This window comes from Aulostomus chinensis, chromosome 21 (genome assembly GCF_037954235.1).
Source record: "Aulostomus chinensis isolate RoL2024-O1b breed Wild chromosome 21, RoL_Achi_v1.0, whole genome shotgun sequence".
Taxonomy (NCBI): Eukaryota; Metazoa; Chordata; class Actinopteri; order Syngnathiformes; family Aulostomidae; genus Aulostomus; species Aulostomus chinensis.
In genome coordinates this window covers 16,377,960-16,391,490 of record NC_141340.1, presented here as the reverse complement: position 1 = coordinate 16,391,490, position 13,531 = coordinate 16,377,960, and positions in this window count along the sequence as shown.

Below are 13,531 nucleotides of genomic sequence, written 5' to 3'. Positions count from 1 at the left end.
ATAATTGTGTGCGTAACTCAGTGATGAGATGACTCCCAACATGCAGTGCGCCCCCTTGTAACTGAGTAGCTACGCTGCCGTTTTCAAAAATGAATGCTTTGTGCGTGCCTCCAGGCCACCGGGCTACCATATTCAGAATATTGATTCCTGCATCACTGATGACTTGAACATTAACTGAGTAGTAATTTTTGCGATAGATGTATAATCATTCATGGAGGGTGACTTCAGACGCCCATGGGTACAATCAATCGCTCCAATCCCATTTGGAAACTCAGCAATCTCATAAAATTCCCTTTTAATCCCAGTTTGCTAAGCATCATGATACAGGAGTTGAATGTACTCAGCAGAGAGGGAACTGATCGCCCTCATAACTGCTGGCATAGTTTGGCTGAGTGACGGCTGGGTTATTCCAGACCTATCACCGATCTCCTACTGAAAGGACCGGGTGGCCAAAGCCCCCCAAGGTGGATGAACCCTGCACCGGCACAGGTACTGCGTTGGAACGCCGGGTTCCTCTCCTTAATTGGGGTTCTAGGTTGTGGCATAACTCCAGGAGGAGATGCCTAGGGAGGCGAAAACGCCTCATGAGCCACTCATCACTCTCCTGGAATAAATGTTGGTGGTCCTGAAAAACCCTCTCTCTCCTGACGCGCATGTTCAGGTCCTCCATCAGAGCCACATCTGCCATCGCTGAGCCTCAACCATCTCACAGCAAAAGCTGTCGTTTAAATAGGAGACTGACTAAAGTTCCACCTGTCACACCACACAACTGTTAATATAGTAATTACTTTCAATGATGGGATTGCTTGTTGACCTGTGCCTAATTAAAGCAGTGTTCCATGCACCAGTTCAAATTGAAAGGGGAAACGTGTCCACAATTTTATATTTAAAAAATATTTTTTAAATAAATGGGTACATGGGGCAGCACAGAGGTGCAGTGGTCAGCACTGTCACCTCACAGCGAGAAGGTTCCAGGTTTGAGTCCTGGCTCCAGCATGGGGTCTTTCTGTGTGAGTCTGCATGTTCTCCCTGTTCCTCTGTGGGTTCTCTCTGGTACTCCAGCTTCCTCCCACAGTCCAAAGACATCAAGAGGGGACGAGGCTGATTGATACTCTAAATTGACCGTAGGTGTGACTGTGAGTGTGAATGGTTGTTTGTCTCTATGTGTTGGTCCTGTGATGGACTGGTGACCTGTCCAGGGTGAACCCCGCCTCTAACCTGAAGGCTGCTGGGATAGGCTCCACCCCCCCGACCCTTATTTACGATAAGGATTTGTCATGACACACACATCTTCATCAATAACACGACATCTGCTGTTAAAACAACTCTCCAACTCCTGTCCATGCACAAACAACAAGTCACCACACGTCCAAATCTAAAACTGCATACACAAACTCAGACCTGACCTAAGATTTCATCGCAAAATATGCTCACCTTCAAATGGATAAATGCCACAGTTTGCGTAGAAATGAACGTATGCACATTTTACGCTTATTTTCTGTCGAAGGCTCATTTGATAAATGAGGGCGACTGTTCCTAAGTGTCTGTGACATTTTCAAGTCAATCAACTTCGCCTTGCTGTGGAAACAGACATCAAATGAACTGCTAAATACTTTGAGAGACAGGCAGTGTCAGAGCAGAGAAGGGAAAAAGAAGCAGCGCAAGGAAGGGAGAGGCAGATAAGAAGGAAAGAAACGGAGGGAGTGGAGCAAAAAAAAAATGTACATTGGTGTGGTTTCTGTCCAAGGGCCAGGCGCACGCCTCTGAAGTCTGGGGCCCCTGAGCTTCCAGCTGTGTGAAGGGTTTCTCTGGAGCTTGTCATCACATTGGGAGGAGGCTGCATGGAGTCAGCTAATATCCTCCAGCAGTAACTGCCTAATAATCAGTAATACACTACACTGCACCGGAGAGAAAATACAAAACGGCAGGCTATGTTGAGTTCCATAACAGTAATCAAGGAGGTTAGTATTAAAGTTTATTTTAATCAACTTACTCTGATGTGTTACCATAATGCTCCATTGTTTTATTTTCTTTGTTTGAACATTACTGCCTTGTTCCACTATCATACCAGTGTAAAATGGTGCTTTTAATGTAATTCAAATCCCAATGCGAAACTGTTTGATAGCAATAACAATCTGGTGATCTCTTAAATGCTGGTGAAACTCTAATTAGGACATTTTTAATGCGCTGATCTAAAGATCTCGTCGTTCTAAAACTTTTGCTTTTCCTGTTATTACGTAATAGAATTTGCATGAATGAAAATGTGACTGTAATCGTTCTCTTTCACACACATTGCTTACTCAGCCAAAACTCCAATGATTTTAAATTTGGATTTTAATTCAGAAACAAGATGGTGAGTGACTCCAAGTGGCTCATTTGCCACTTAAGACCAAAGATATGCAACATGAAGTGTTGAAACTTGCAACCAACTGTAACATGCCAGGCTGCAAGATTTGCGGGGTTTGTGCTGGCTTGAGCTGAGCAGAGACAGGCAAGTTTAAATGGTTGCAACGTTCCCTGAAACTGTCATGTCTTGTCCTGAATCTTTGATGTAAATTGTCTTTGCAACATAAAAACACTCCTGAATTAAGTGGATTTGATATTCCTGGAAGTTCAGGTTTCAAAGCCACAGATCGCACCTTACTTTGAAGAAAACTGTTCCACCTGTATGATTGTGATGGTTGGCAACACAGCAAACAACAAGTTTCATTAAGAGTCATTTTTTTAAAGGTTGTTCATACCCTTCTTTAAAAAAAAAATGCATGAGAACAAATTAAATTATTTCACCACCAATTTTTCTTTCTTTTTGAGCTTTAAAGGACAACACACTACTTAGTATCTGATAAAACATTGACTGGATTTGTTTGCAGTGTTGAGAAATGTTGTTGTTCACGGCATATTTTAGGTTGAATGGGGACACAAATGATAGCAGGGGGAGTGACCTCAGAGGCAATGACCCAGACCCCGTGTCCCTTGGTGGGCCTGCCCTGCTCAGCACCAAATTCCTGAGTGTCTCTATCCTTTGGACAGCCTCCTGTGCAGACAAACTGCAGGGTCCATGGTCTTTTTTTAGGCGCTGTTAAGCTCATGTTGCCCCATGGTGGCACAGCACCAACATATTTTATGCAATCCCATGCATGCACGCACATACACACAGACACAAACACAACACACATGCAAACACACACAGAACCATGTGCATGAACACAGATGAAAGTTTAGGTTACTGATTCACAAAGTGTTTCAGAATCTGTCATTTAGTGTATTGGCCTGTAATTAAGTGCATTTGAATGAGATCAGAGCAATTATAATTTACTGTGCCTGACATTGAAAAGGAAAAAGAAGAGAAAAGTCAGTCAGTGTATAAAAAAAGAAAAGAGGCCTCATGGTTATATTCTTTAAAACCACTGTGAACAAAGAGGGGTATGAGTCTTGATTATTGCAAACCAGCAATGCCTCCAGGGCTACAATATTTATCTTTGTGTGCAGTTTTCAAACTCTTCATGGAATTTGTGGAAGATGTAATTTACAATAGGGAGGGGCATAACAGATAGGAGGTTTCTGAGAATTAAAACGGACAAATTGCATGTATGAGTGAGGGGCAAACCAATAAGAACTGACATGGAAGTTAAACAAAATCATGTCGGCGTAGATTTATTCATATGGCACTTCTTAAAACAAAAAAACACTTGACATATAATAGCGGCAAGATAGCCGCTTGCAGGTATTTTTTGGGGATTATTTGAATAACCTTGTAAGAACAAAAGTAACTGAAAGTTTTGTGGCAAATACAGCAACTCATTATATATAAGTCATATGCCAGGAATGTTATGCAGTCGTTTTTGTGCTCCAACCAGCCATAGTACAGTCACATTATGGAACATATCAACAATATCATATTTCTCAATTTGTACCAGATTTGGACGGCTCAGTCAAATGATGTCATCCGCCATGGTAACTCTGAATCGGGTCACCATGCCAGCTTTCTATTTTATTCTGGATTCCATGCTAGAGGTTTTCACAGAGACCCAGCCTGAGGGCGCTTTCTCACCCACCTCGTTTGGTCCGGACTTTCGGACTTTCCAGATAGTCCGGAGCAAATTGACAGATGTGAAAGCTCCACCGGACCACGGTCCGGACTAAGGGCCGAGTCTTTGGACCTGCCTCAGGAGGTGGTCTCGGTCCGGATAATCCTGGTCCAAAGTCCGCTGCTGTGTCATGTGAAAGCATTTTTCGGACTATCGGACCAAAGCAGGATACACGTCATATTTCAACGTCTCGTTCCCGCCGAAAAAACATAAACAAGCAAAGATGAGCCGTGGTCATACTTGGGGGGAGGAGGAAATTAAATATTTCATTCAGATATGGTCAGAGGACGAAATAAAAAATGAACTGGAGAAGACCCACCGGAACTCGGAGACGTTTCGTGTTTTTTCGGAGAGGATGAGAGAGGGGGGTATGACAGAACAGCGGAGCAATGTCACCTAAAAATGAAAAAGTTGAGGCAGGCATACAACAAGGCGCGCGATGCCATAAGAAAGAGTGGTGCGTCTACCAACGACAAAGTGAATCCGCTGATCCTTGGTTGATGGTAACTTCTTTGCTGCGACGAAAACAAATACACCGCCAGAGCACTTCCGACGCGGTAACGTCAGACGCACGCTCATCCACAAGCCAATCAATGACAGGCGTAGACCTTGCAGTTAATGGCGTCATGACGTCGATAGCTCCTTTGGTCCGCTTTCATAATAGCAGTGAGAAAGCGAACTTTACTGGACCATATGAAAATAATGAAACAACAACAAAGAAAAGTCCGGACCTTGTACCAGACCATTAGGTGAGAAAGCGCTCTGAGACCCTCACAGGCACAGGTCTATGTTGTATCTGGTTTTTTTTTAGGGTTAGGGTCAGGCCCTGTTCAGTTCCTGTTGATCTTTTGTCTCTCTAGCATAATATCTAATATCTGAGCCGTCAGAGAAGCCCATGATCCAAAAGCATAATCACAGTGGTCCCTCGCTATAACGCGGTTCACCTATCGCGGCCTTGCTGTTTCGCGGATTTTTTTAGTGTAATTTTGCACGCTTTTTTCACAGCGTAAAGTATGAACGCGCATTGTGTTCGGCATCCTGATTGGCTAAGGGAGTACAGAATGTGTTCGCAGCGCCAGGACAAAGAGGCACCGTCAGAGGAACTGTGAAATACGCGTGAGTTACTGGTAATAATTTCTTATGTGTCAAACCTCGTAGATTGATCATTAAAATTAAATTTGTTAAAAATGTTTGGGCTTGAAAACAGGTTTGATCTTTGGTTTCATTTACTAATATTGTACTTATTTTTTAAATCTGCAAAAGTTTGAACTTTGAGAGTGTTTAAATAAGAGAGAACTGTGAGAAAATGTGAATGCTTGTCTGAGAAAAGTGTATCAAAGTGTGTGGTTAGGGGTTTTACGGCCTTAAAACATGTATAATAATTGTAAAAAATAAAGCTGATTACTTTGTGGATTTCGTCTATTGCGGGTTATTTTTAGAACGTATCCCCTGCGATAAACCACTGTACTAATTTGTATGCAGAGCAGCCAGTAAAAAAACTACAAGAAGAGGTCATTGTACCAACAGAACAATTTGAATCCAGCTTAAAACAAGAAAACTTCCTGCACACATTCCAGACAAGCTGTTTGGAAAGGTAAAAAAAGAATTGCTAAGTGCTTGATGTATTTTGAGAGTCAGACAGCCAATGATGACCAAGTGATCAGCAGTATAAAGTTGACAGATGAGGAACCAGTTGAAAACATGTTAGAAGTACATGCCCCTTTCATGGAAACAGTTTGCAGCAACATCTATATAATCACAAGTCATATCTAAAGCTGAGTTGAAGGGATTTGTCCTGCACAGCACACACTGATGTCATGGTGCGAAACTGAGGAAAAAAGTGTGTGATTGGGGATGAGGGCTCTGGCTATGCCCTGTTGTTGTCTGGCTAATCTATAAAGGTCAAAGGGAGATAAAGGATTGACTGACAGTAAGGATGGGCCTGGTGTTGGAAGGGTCAAGGGTCAGGCCTCCGCTGAAACATCCCGATTTATGGCTACTGGGATCGCGGGTCAGGAACTCTGAATTGTTCGGGGATGTGATCATTTCCATAACAGTGTGTTTGTGTGTGTGTGTCTGTGTGTGTCCATGAGACACAGAAAGAGGCTCTCTCTGAACAGCTATGGAGCGTGTATCATCCTTAAGAGATCTGGATGACTGTGTGAGAGAGAAAGAGGCTGGAGTGTGTGTGTGTGTGTGTGTATACATGTGTGTGCATGTGTGTTTGCTTGAGAAAGAGACGTGGTATCTGGAAATAGCAGCGTGGAGGCTGGCTCTGCTGTTTGCCTTCCCAAGTTTGATTTGACATCGTAATTGCTACATGGAGGAACAAAATACTCTGAGGTTCCTCAAATTGATGTCGATGTTGAACCAAGCAGGCTATGTTTAGCGGCCTGGGCTATCTGTGGAGGGCCTACATTTACTGTCGCTCACGCTTCCTTATTTCTCCCTGTGTCTCTGTATTTTTTTTACTCTCTATCTCTTCCTGAATGTGGAAATATGGAACCAGAAACAGAAGACTGACTGGAGGGTGCCGTCACAGGAGAAAAGAAGGAAGAAAGAAAGTTAAAGATAGAAGGAGAGAGAAAGCACGAGCAGCAGAGACAAATTGGAAGATCACTGCTTTTTATGCAACCCTCCAGTGAAACCCCTCATCCAGCCCAAACATGCACATACTTTTTCTTTCCTCTCCTCCTCCTATCAACCCCCCTATCCACCCTCCCTCACTTTCTGTCTCTATACACCCTCTAGCAGCAGCAGGCAGCCAGGCAGGTAGCTGACAGGCAAACTGAAGCCTGGCAGACTGGAATAATTACATGTGGCTGTCTGCATGGAACATGACAGCTCTACCTTCAATTAAGCCTGGATAATGCATTTTCATCACCCGCCGAGAGCTCCCAGTCTCGCAAACCTGCACGCCTGCCCGTCGTCCTCCACGGCGGGGCACTAACTGCAGGTTAGAAGAGAGTGTGTCCAGTGATGATCGACAGGCATGCACACGATTGTCGGTTTGGCTTTACCACTCAAGATCCCTCAATTTATGATTGTGAATTTGCTAAATGCACAAAATAAAATCTGTGTGAAGCCGTTTGTTGGTGAATGGGAGAATCAAAGTGGCTGGAAGTTACACATGGAGTAACAAACCAAAATAGTTTGTGTGTCTCTTCCCTTTCTCTCCCTCTTTATCTCTGCCCCACTCTTTCCTTCTGCATATCTGTCTCCCTCCATTATCTGTCTTTGTCTCTGCCTGCTCTCCTGCCCTCTTTCCCCCCAACCGGTCAAAGCAGAAGGCCGTCCCCACTGAGCCTGCCAACTGCTTGACGTTCCTGCCTGTTAAAAGGAAGGTATTCGTTGCTGCTGTTGCAGGATGTGCTTGCTGGGTGTAAATTCATGGAAGGAGTGTGGCGCTGGACCTGCTCTACTTGAAAAGTGTCACGAGAGAACTTTTGTTGTGATTTGGCGCTAAACAAATAAAACTGACTCGACTTGATTTATCCTCCGAACCAAGCTTGACGCCGCTGAGCGATGTTAAAAGAAGGAAAATGTTGGGACAGGAGTTCTCTAAAAGTTATTGGATAGACATATTTTTTAAATCACTGCTTGAAATTCATCTGTGTGCCATTACGAAATTTAAAAAAAAATGAAACTGATTAAGGAGAATGCAACATTGCTGTTTGTGAGAATCTGAACGCATTTTAATCATTTTCCTCGTTGGGAAATAAGGAATGAGGTAATAGGAAAAATATCTCACCTGCAATAAAGTATCATCTCTGCATCCCCTCTCTACCTGTCGCTTGAACAACGTAAGAGGTTAATTATTAAAGTGACTTCTAAATTCCAGCCGGAGCTGAAGACAAGCCAATGGATGCGTAGTTCCTCGGGAGGTTTTGCCTCACAAAGGACACAGAACTGAGCATCATTTACACTTAGAAAATCTTAATTTACATTTTGAGTGATTACTTTCCCTCCTCTAAGCATTGGGAAAAGTCTCTGACAAATGCCTGTGCAAGGAAGTGTCAATTCCAAATTAAAATGGCTCAAAATAAAATTCCAGGAGAAAAACTGTCACTTTTTAATACATGACATTCATGTTACTGGATAATAATGTTGAAAGTAGAAAATTATGATTATCCAAAAGTGTAAAATGAGATTAAGATTAAAAAAAAATGGGATGACTGGGAGCATTGTAGCTTGTGTCAGCCCCGAATTAGGATGTCCTAACCTGTGTGCCTCCTGGAGGGTGGCCACTTGATAGGAGTGCTGGAGTATAAACTGAACAGCAAGGTCAAGGAGGTGTGAATTAATAGTACAGATAATCAGTGGGTTTAGTCAGGCAGCCCTTCACAGGCTTACTCCCCTGCTGTGTAACCCCAGCAGCCCTTGGCGTACTCCAGGCTCCCATGGCAGCAAGGGTAAATAAGTGTGTAAATACTCTTTGCTTTGTACTTACACACACACACACACACACACACACACACACACACACACACACACACACAAGTGCAAGAAACCACCGACTTACAGGCAAACTAAGGACAGAAGAGACGTCACCAACATTCTGTAAGTGTGCATGTAGCTCATACCAAAATTCATGCACGCATACATGTCAAGCACACATATACACATACACGCACACACACCCACGCGCACACACACACACACACACACACACACGTATCCAAGATGAGAGAACCTGAGAGGTATGACAAAAATGCCTCAGGTAAAATGAATTGAGTCCAATGAGATGTATTGGGAGGATAGATATGTAAAGGGCTTCTGGTGACAGCTGCTATTGCTCCCTCGGTAGCTGGTGCCAAATGACAGGCCTGCAGAGAAAAGCTATGTTTGATAATACAACCACCACAATCCACCAGATTCTCGTTCCCTTCAGTCTATTTATATTACTCTTTTCGCATTGTTGTCAGCATTAACCTCCAGTCAAAGCCTCTTGTGCTGTTTTACAAGCTCACGTTGCGATGCACTTTTTTCTTTTTGTGGGATATGAGTTGTATTAAAAATAGCATTCCATCTTTTGGCAGATTCAAATATCACTTTGTTCACCTCTCATATTCCAGTCTGTTCTCATCTCAGGTCACCAAATAGTGAGGCTTCAATTGTCATGGCTCTAGACGTGTGTTTCAACGTGCACCCGAGGAGGTGCAGCAGGCAGTTAATAAACTCCAATGTAAATCATTTCATGTCTATATTTCATGTCACTGCTCCAGCCAGCTTATCAGTGGCACGTGCTACAGTAACTCTTTCCCTGCCACTGCAGAGGTTTTTCAACTATTTGTTTTTCACTCTCATAAGGTAGAGGGCACTATTGCTCACCTTGTGAAATATACTGCATTCTAAATCGAAGCAAAGAAGAAGGGGGGGGGGGGGTGATGGAAGATGCAGTAAATCAGGGGTGTCCAAACTGGTCCAGTAAAGGGCCGGTGTGGCTGCAGGTTTTCATTCCAACCCAGCACAAGCAACACCTGATTCTACTTAAATCAACTAAGCTGTGTCCACACAGCTCATTTGTTGGATCAGGTGTTGCTTTTGCTTGGTTGGAATGAAAACCTGCAGCCACACCGGCCCTTTACTGGACCAGTTTGGACACCCCTGCAGTAAATGATTGATGTTATGGTGTCCCGGGGCGCCTTTGACGCTGCACCGGGACAACCTACAAGCCCTTCACCCAGGCAGACGGGGCCGATGGATGCACTGGTTGTCTAGGAGGGTCTTGATGCTTAACCAGGCTGATTAATATTGTTTTTTTATGATATAGTGTACAATCAAAGTTACCAACATAGCATCAATACGTAACTATAAAAAAAAATGTTTGTGGAAAGTGTTTATTTATGGTCACAGTAAATCTTCACTTTCGCAGTTAATTCACCCTATAAAGCTCTCCTGGTTGTTGCTTCACCACGTCTGTTGTTGTTCTGGGGCTCACACGCTTTCATCATCACATGTCAAGTCATCACCCACATCACCAAAGGGGCACAGCACACCAACACCAGAGAAAGATCTCGAGGAGTGACATGCCAGCGACTGGGTTCTTACCTGCAGACAAAACCAACTGAGGCGACAGTATTTTATCCCCGAAAAAGCCAAAGGTAAAACGACGGTAAGGAATCCGACCAGAGATGAAAGCCAACGCGATACTCTAATGCCCGTTATTGGTTATACATCAAGCATCCATCATCCCAACCTAGCTTTCTCACCATACATTGACATCAAAATGTCCATTTGACACTGAAGTTAGTTGAGAGGCCGCCACATCTCGAGCAGATCCAGAAGGGTGCCTTGTGCATTGGTGTATGACACATGGGGTGAGTAAATCTATCTTTTTGCTGAGCTATACGCACTGGTCAAACAGGAGTTAGCTGAGGAGCCTTTGCAGCTTGGTGGGGCTAAGATGTTGCATTGGGCTCCTTGAATAGAGAAGACAATGAATGGGTCCACAGTGTCCCTATTAAAGCTGCAGCCTCCAGGCTAGTGGATTAGACTGAATAGGCTGTGCTCCCCAGGTACAGGATTTGGTTTACATTAGCCAGCTTTGCCCTTGGCTGCCACTGGTAACTCCTGTTCAGGTCACTTAAGTGCAGCTCACCGTGCAGGACACTTGTTTTCTGAGCATAATTACAAACAATGACTTGACAAATCTTTTGCGCGAACAAAAATATTTGCAGATTTAAAGGGTAGGATTGAGCTATGAGGAAGGAATGGCTGTGCAATCGTTACAGCAGATGCTCTGAGGGAGAGCAAAGCTTGAGAAGAAAATGTCTCACTTTCCAACAATCCTGTGTGCATGACAGTGAGAGAGGGCATGTAGCTCTGGGCAATGGGACCACTTTAAATTTTAAACACAATCTCAGCGTTGCCTCATTTTAATGTAGTAGCACTGGAGGTGGAATCAGAATGCATAAAATTGACTGCATGAAAAGATAATGTAAAATAAATGTATTCTGTGCTGTGTGCCAGTGGATCGAATCATTGATTAGGAGAGCCAAGCCCAGTGCTTAACATCCTTGTTTCATACATATTTCATTACGACTCTGACAATGGCTGGGTTTGCTGTCATGGGACTGTGACAGATGTCCATTAGTTGGACCTGGGACCAGTGGAAGGGAGGTCCTGGTAATCTGTACCACCCCAGATCTGGTGTTACCATCTGGCAAGGTGCACAATGATCGGGTGGCCCGGCGATTCGACTGTCACTTCTCTTCTACATTTCTATTCCTATCAAGGGTATCCTGACCAAATTTCTGTTACGTCTGCCTGCTTGGTCCTCATGTTTTACCTTCTATACTGACTCCACAGTTGCCAGCTCCTCGCCAGCCTCGGAAAGCTAAGTTTTAAAAATAAGCCTCATATGGAGTACTTGTCCGAGGAGATGAAATGAACTTTAACAGGGATGATGGTCAATCATTGCTGTTTTCCCAGGGGGGAGGACTTCCCTTGGTGGTCTTGACATAGGAGGGAGTAGAGGGATAATGACTTAGGCTTGAAACACAAATATAATGAAATCATAGACCTTCTGATGGACCTCATTACCGCAGAGGCCCCCACCACGAATCTACCACACCACATTTATGATCTTCCAAACACAGGAAAATTAAAATAAATCTCTTTTTTTTATTTCCTCCTCGGTTTCTTTAAATACCTATGCCTTTAAAACACTAAATAAGTGAATTTACATGTAAGTAATTTTTGCTTGTAGTTTATTTAATATCTAAAATCTGCTTCATGACAGGAAATTGAATCAACCGTTCAGCGTGAGACCAAAGTGAACAACATGCCAGTTTTTAAGTCATTTGGCGTTTCATAACAATACTTTTTTTTTTTTGCTGTTCCCATTCGAAGTCATTGGGTCTCCTTTGACTTTTTCGTATATGCAAATGTCACAGAGAAAAGAAAATGAATACCTGTTTTCTTGACAAATTAAAGAGATACGTACATTTTATTTTCACTTTCTGGTGAAAGAATGCAAAAGGGTACTGAATGATATACAGAAAATAAAAAAAATGCTTAGACACGAGGCATGAAATGTTCTTGAAAGGAGCAGGTTATTAATATGCAATGCCCATGAGACCATGTAGCAGCATTTGGCATGTAGCGTTGAATGTGGTCGTACTGTCATGTTAGCTCCACTGATACATTTCCCTGTCAGTCTCTGTGACCCAGAGTTACCCGGTACATCTTTCTGTGTGGATCCAATGAGACATTATTGCACATTTCCCCAAAACATTCCAGCCCTCGTTAAAATGCTGTAATTCAAAATGCAGAGTGTGGGATTCACCCTCTTCTGTGCACCAGCCACCAGTTCATTTGTCGGCTCGTATGCATGTCTACCACACATATATGCATAGACAGCCTCTCTGGAAGTACTCTATGTGTAAATGATCACTGGGTGCCAAAAACCAACCAACACATCAAAACGCATTTCAATTCTGCCGACTTCTGAAACTTTATAAACTTTACACCTGCTTTTATCATCGCCAGCCTTTTCTATGAAACATGTTCCACGTTAGACGACAATGTCTTATGTATGTTTTTAATGATGTCCTTTAAATTCCCCGTTCAAACAGATGCTTTAGACACATGTATTCCCTCTTCAATGTCTGTTTTTTTCTGGTTTTGAATGCAATTTGTCAGGTGAAGACGAGGGAAAAAATGAGGCCAGCATATGGGCCCCCTGAGTGTGTGTGCGTATGTGTGTGTGCGCGCGTGTGTGTGTGTGTGCGTGCGTGTGTGTGTGTGTGTGTGTGTATGCGAGTGATTTTTTTTCCTCTCTTTATTTTGGGGAACTAGAGCATCATCTCAGCGTTTCGCTATTCCCTACTAATCAGGTGCTGCCAACCTGCCAGCCAAGGCGGGACGCGAGGCCTTTCAAAACACTCTGCTAATTAACAAGCCCCCAATGCATCCCTTCCGCTTTTACAGCACTAGCACATCTGCCATAGAAACTCTGGAGAAGAAAAACTACATTATCATCAGCCTGAGTGGATCCCTTCACTTTGCACACAGCCTGAATAGATGTGTGTGTTGTGTGTATCAATCGCAAAGGTGCATGCAAAGTTCTTTACACAAGCTCTATTTTTTTATTGAAAGGGGTGACTGCTTTGCATTGGTCGACTGCTTGTGTACACATTGGCAAGGCATCTTGCATCTTGCAGCAGCTGAAAAGCATGAATAGCGTTCCCACCGTATGACTGTTTACATCTCTCCAGTGCAGATTAAAAGATGTTTCTGGTGTCGCCCGGGGTCTCGGTGCAACACATCTTTGACAACCCCTCTTGCCTGATTATCTTCAAAAGTATTTTTATTTTCTTCAAAGTTTTCTCAGATTGGGAGACTGATTGGAGAGATGAGTGTGTGTTCCTGCATTCAGTCTAGTATTAGCCGCTGTCATATCATAAACATGTTGGGAATTCATTGGGGACTTGGTTTGG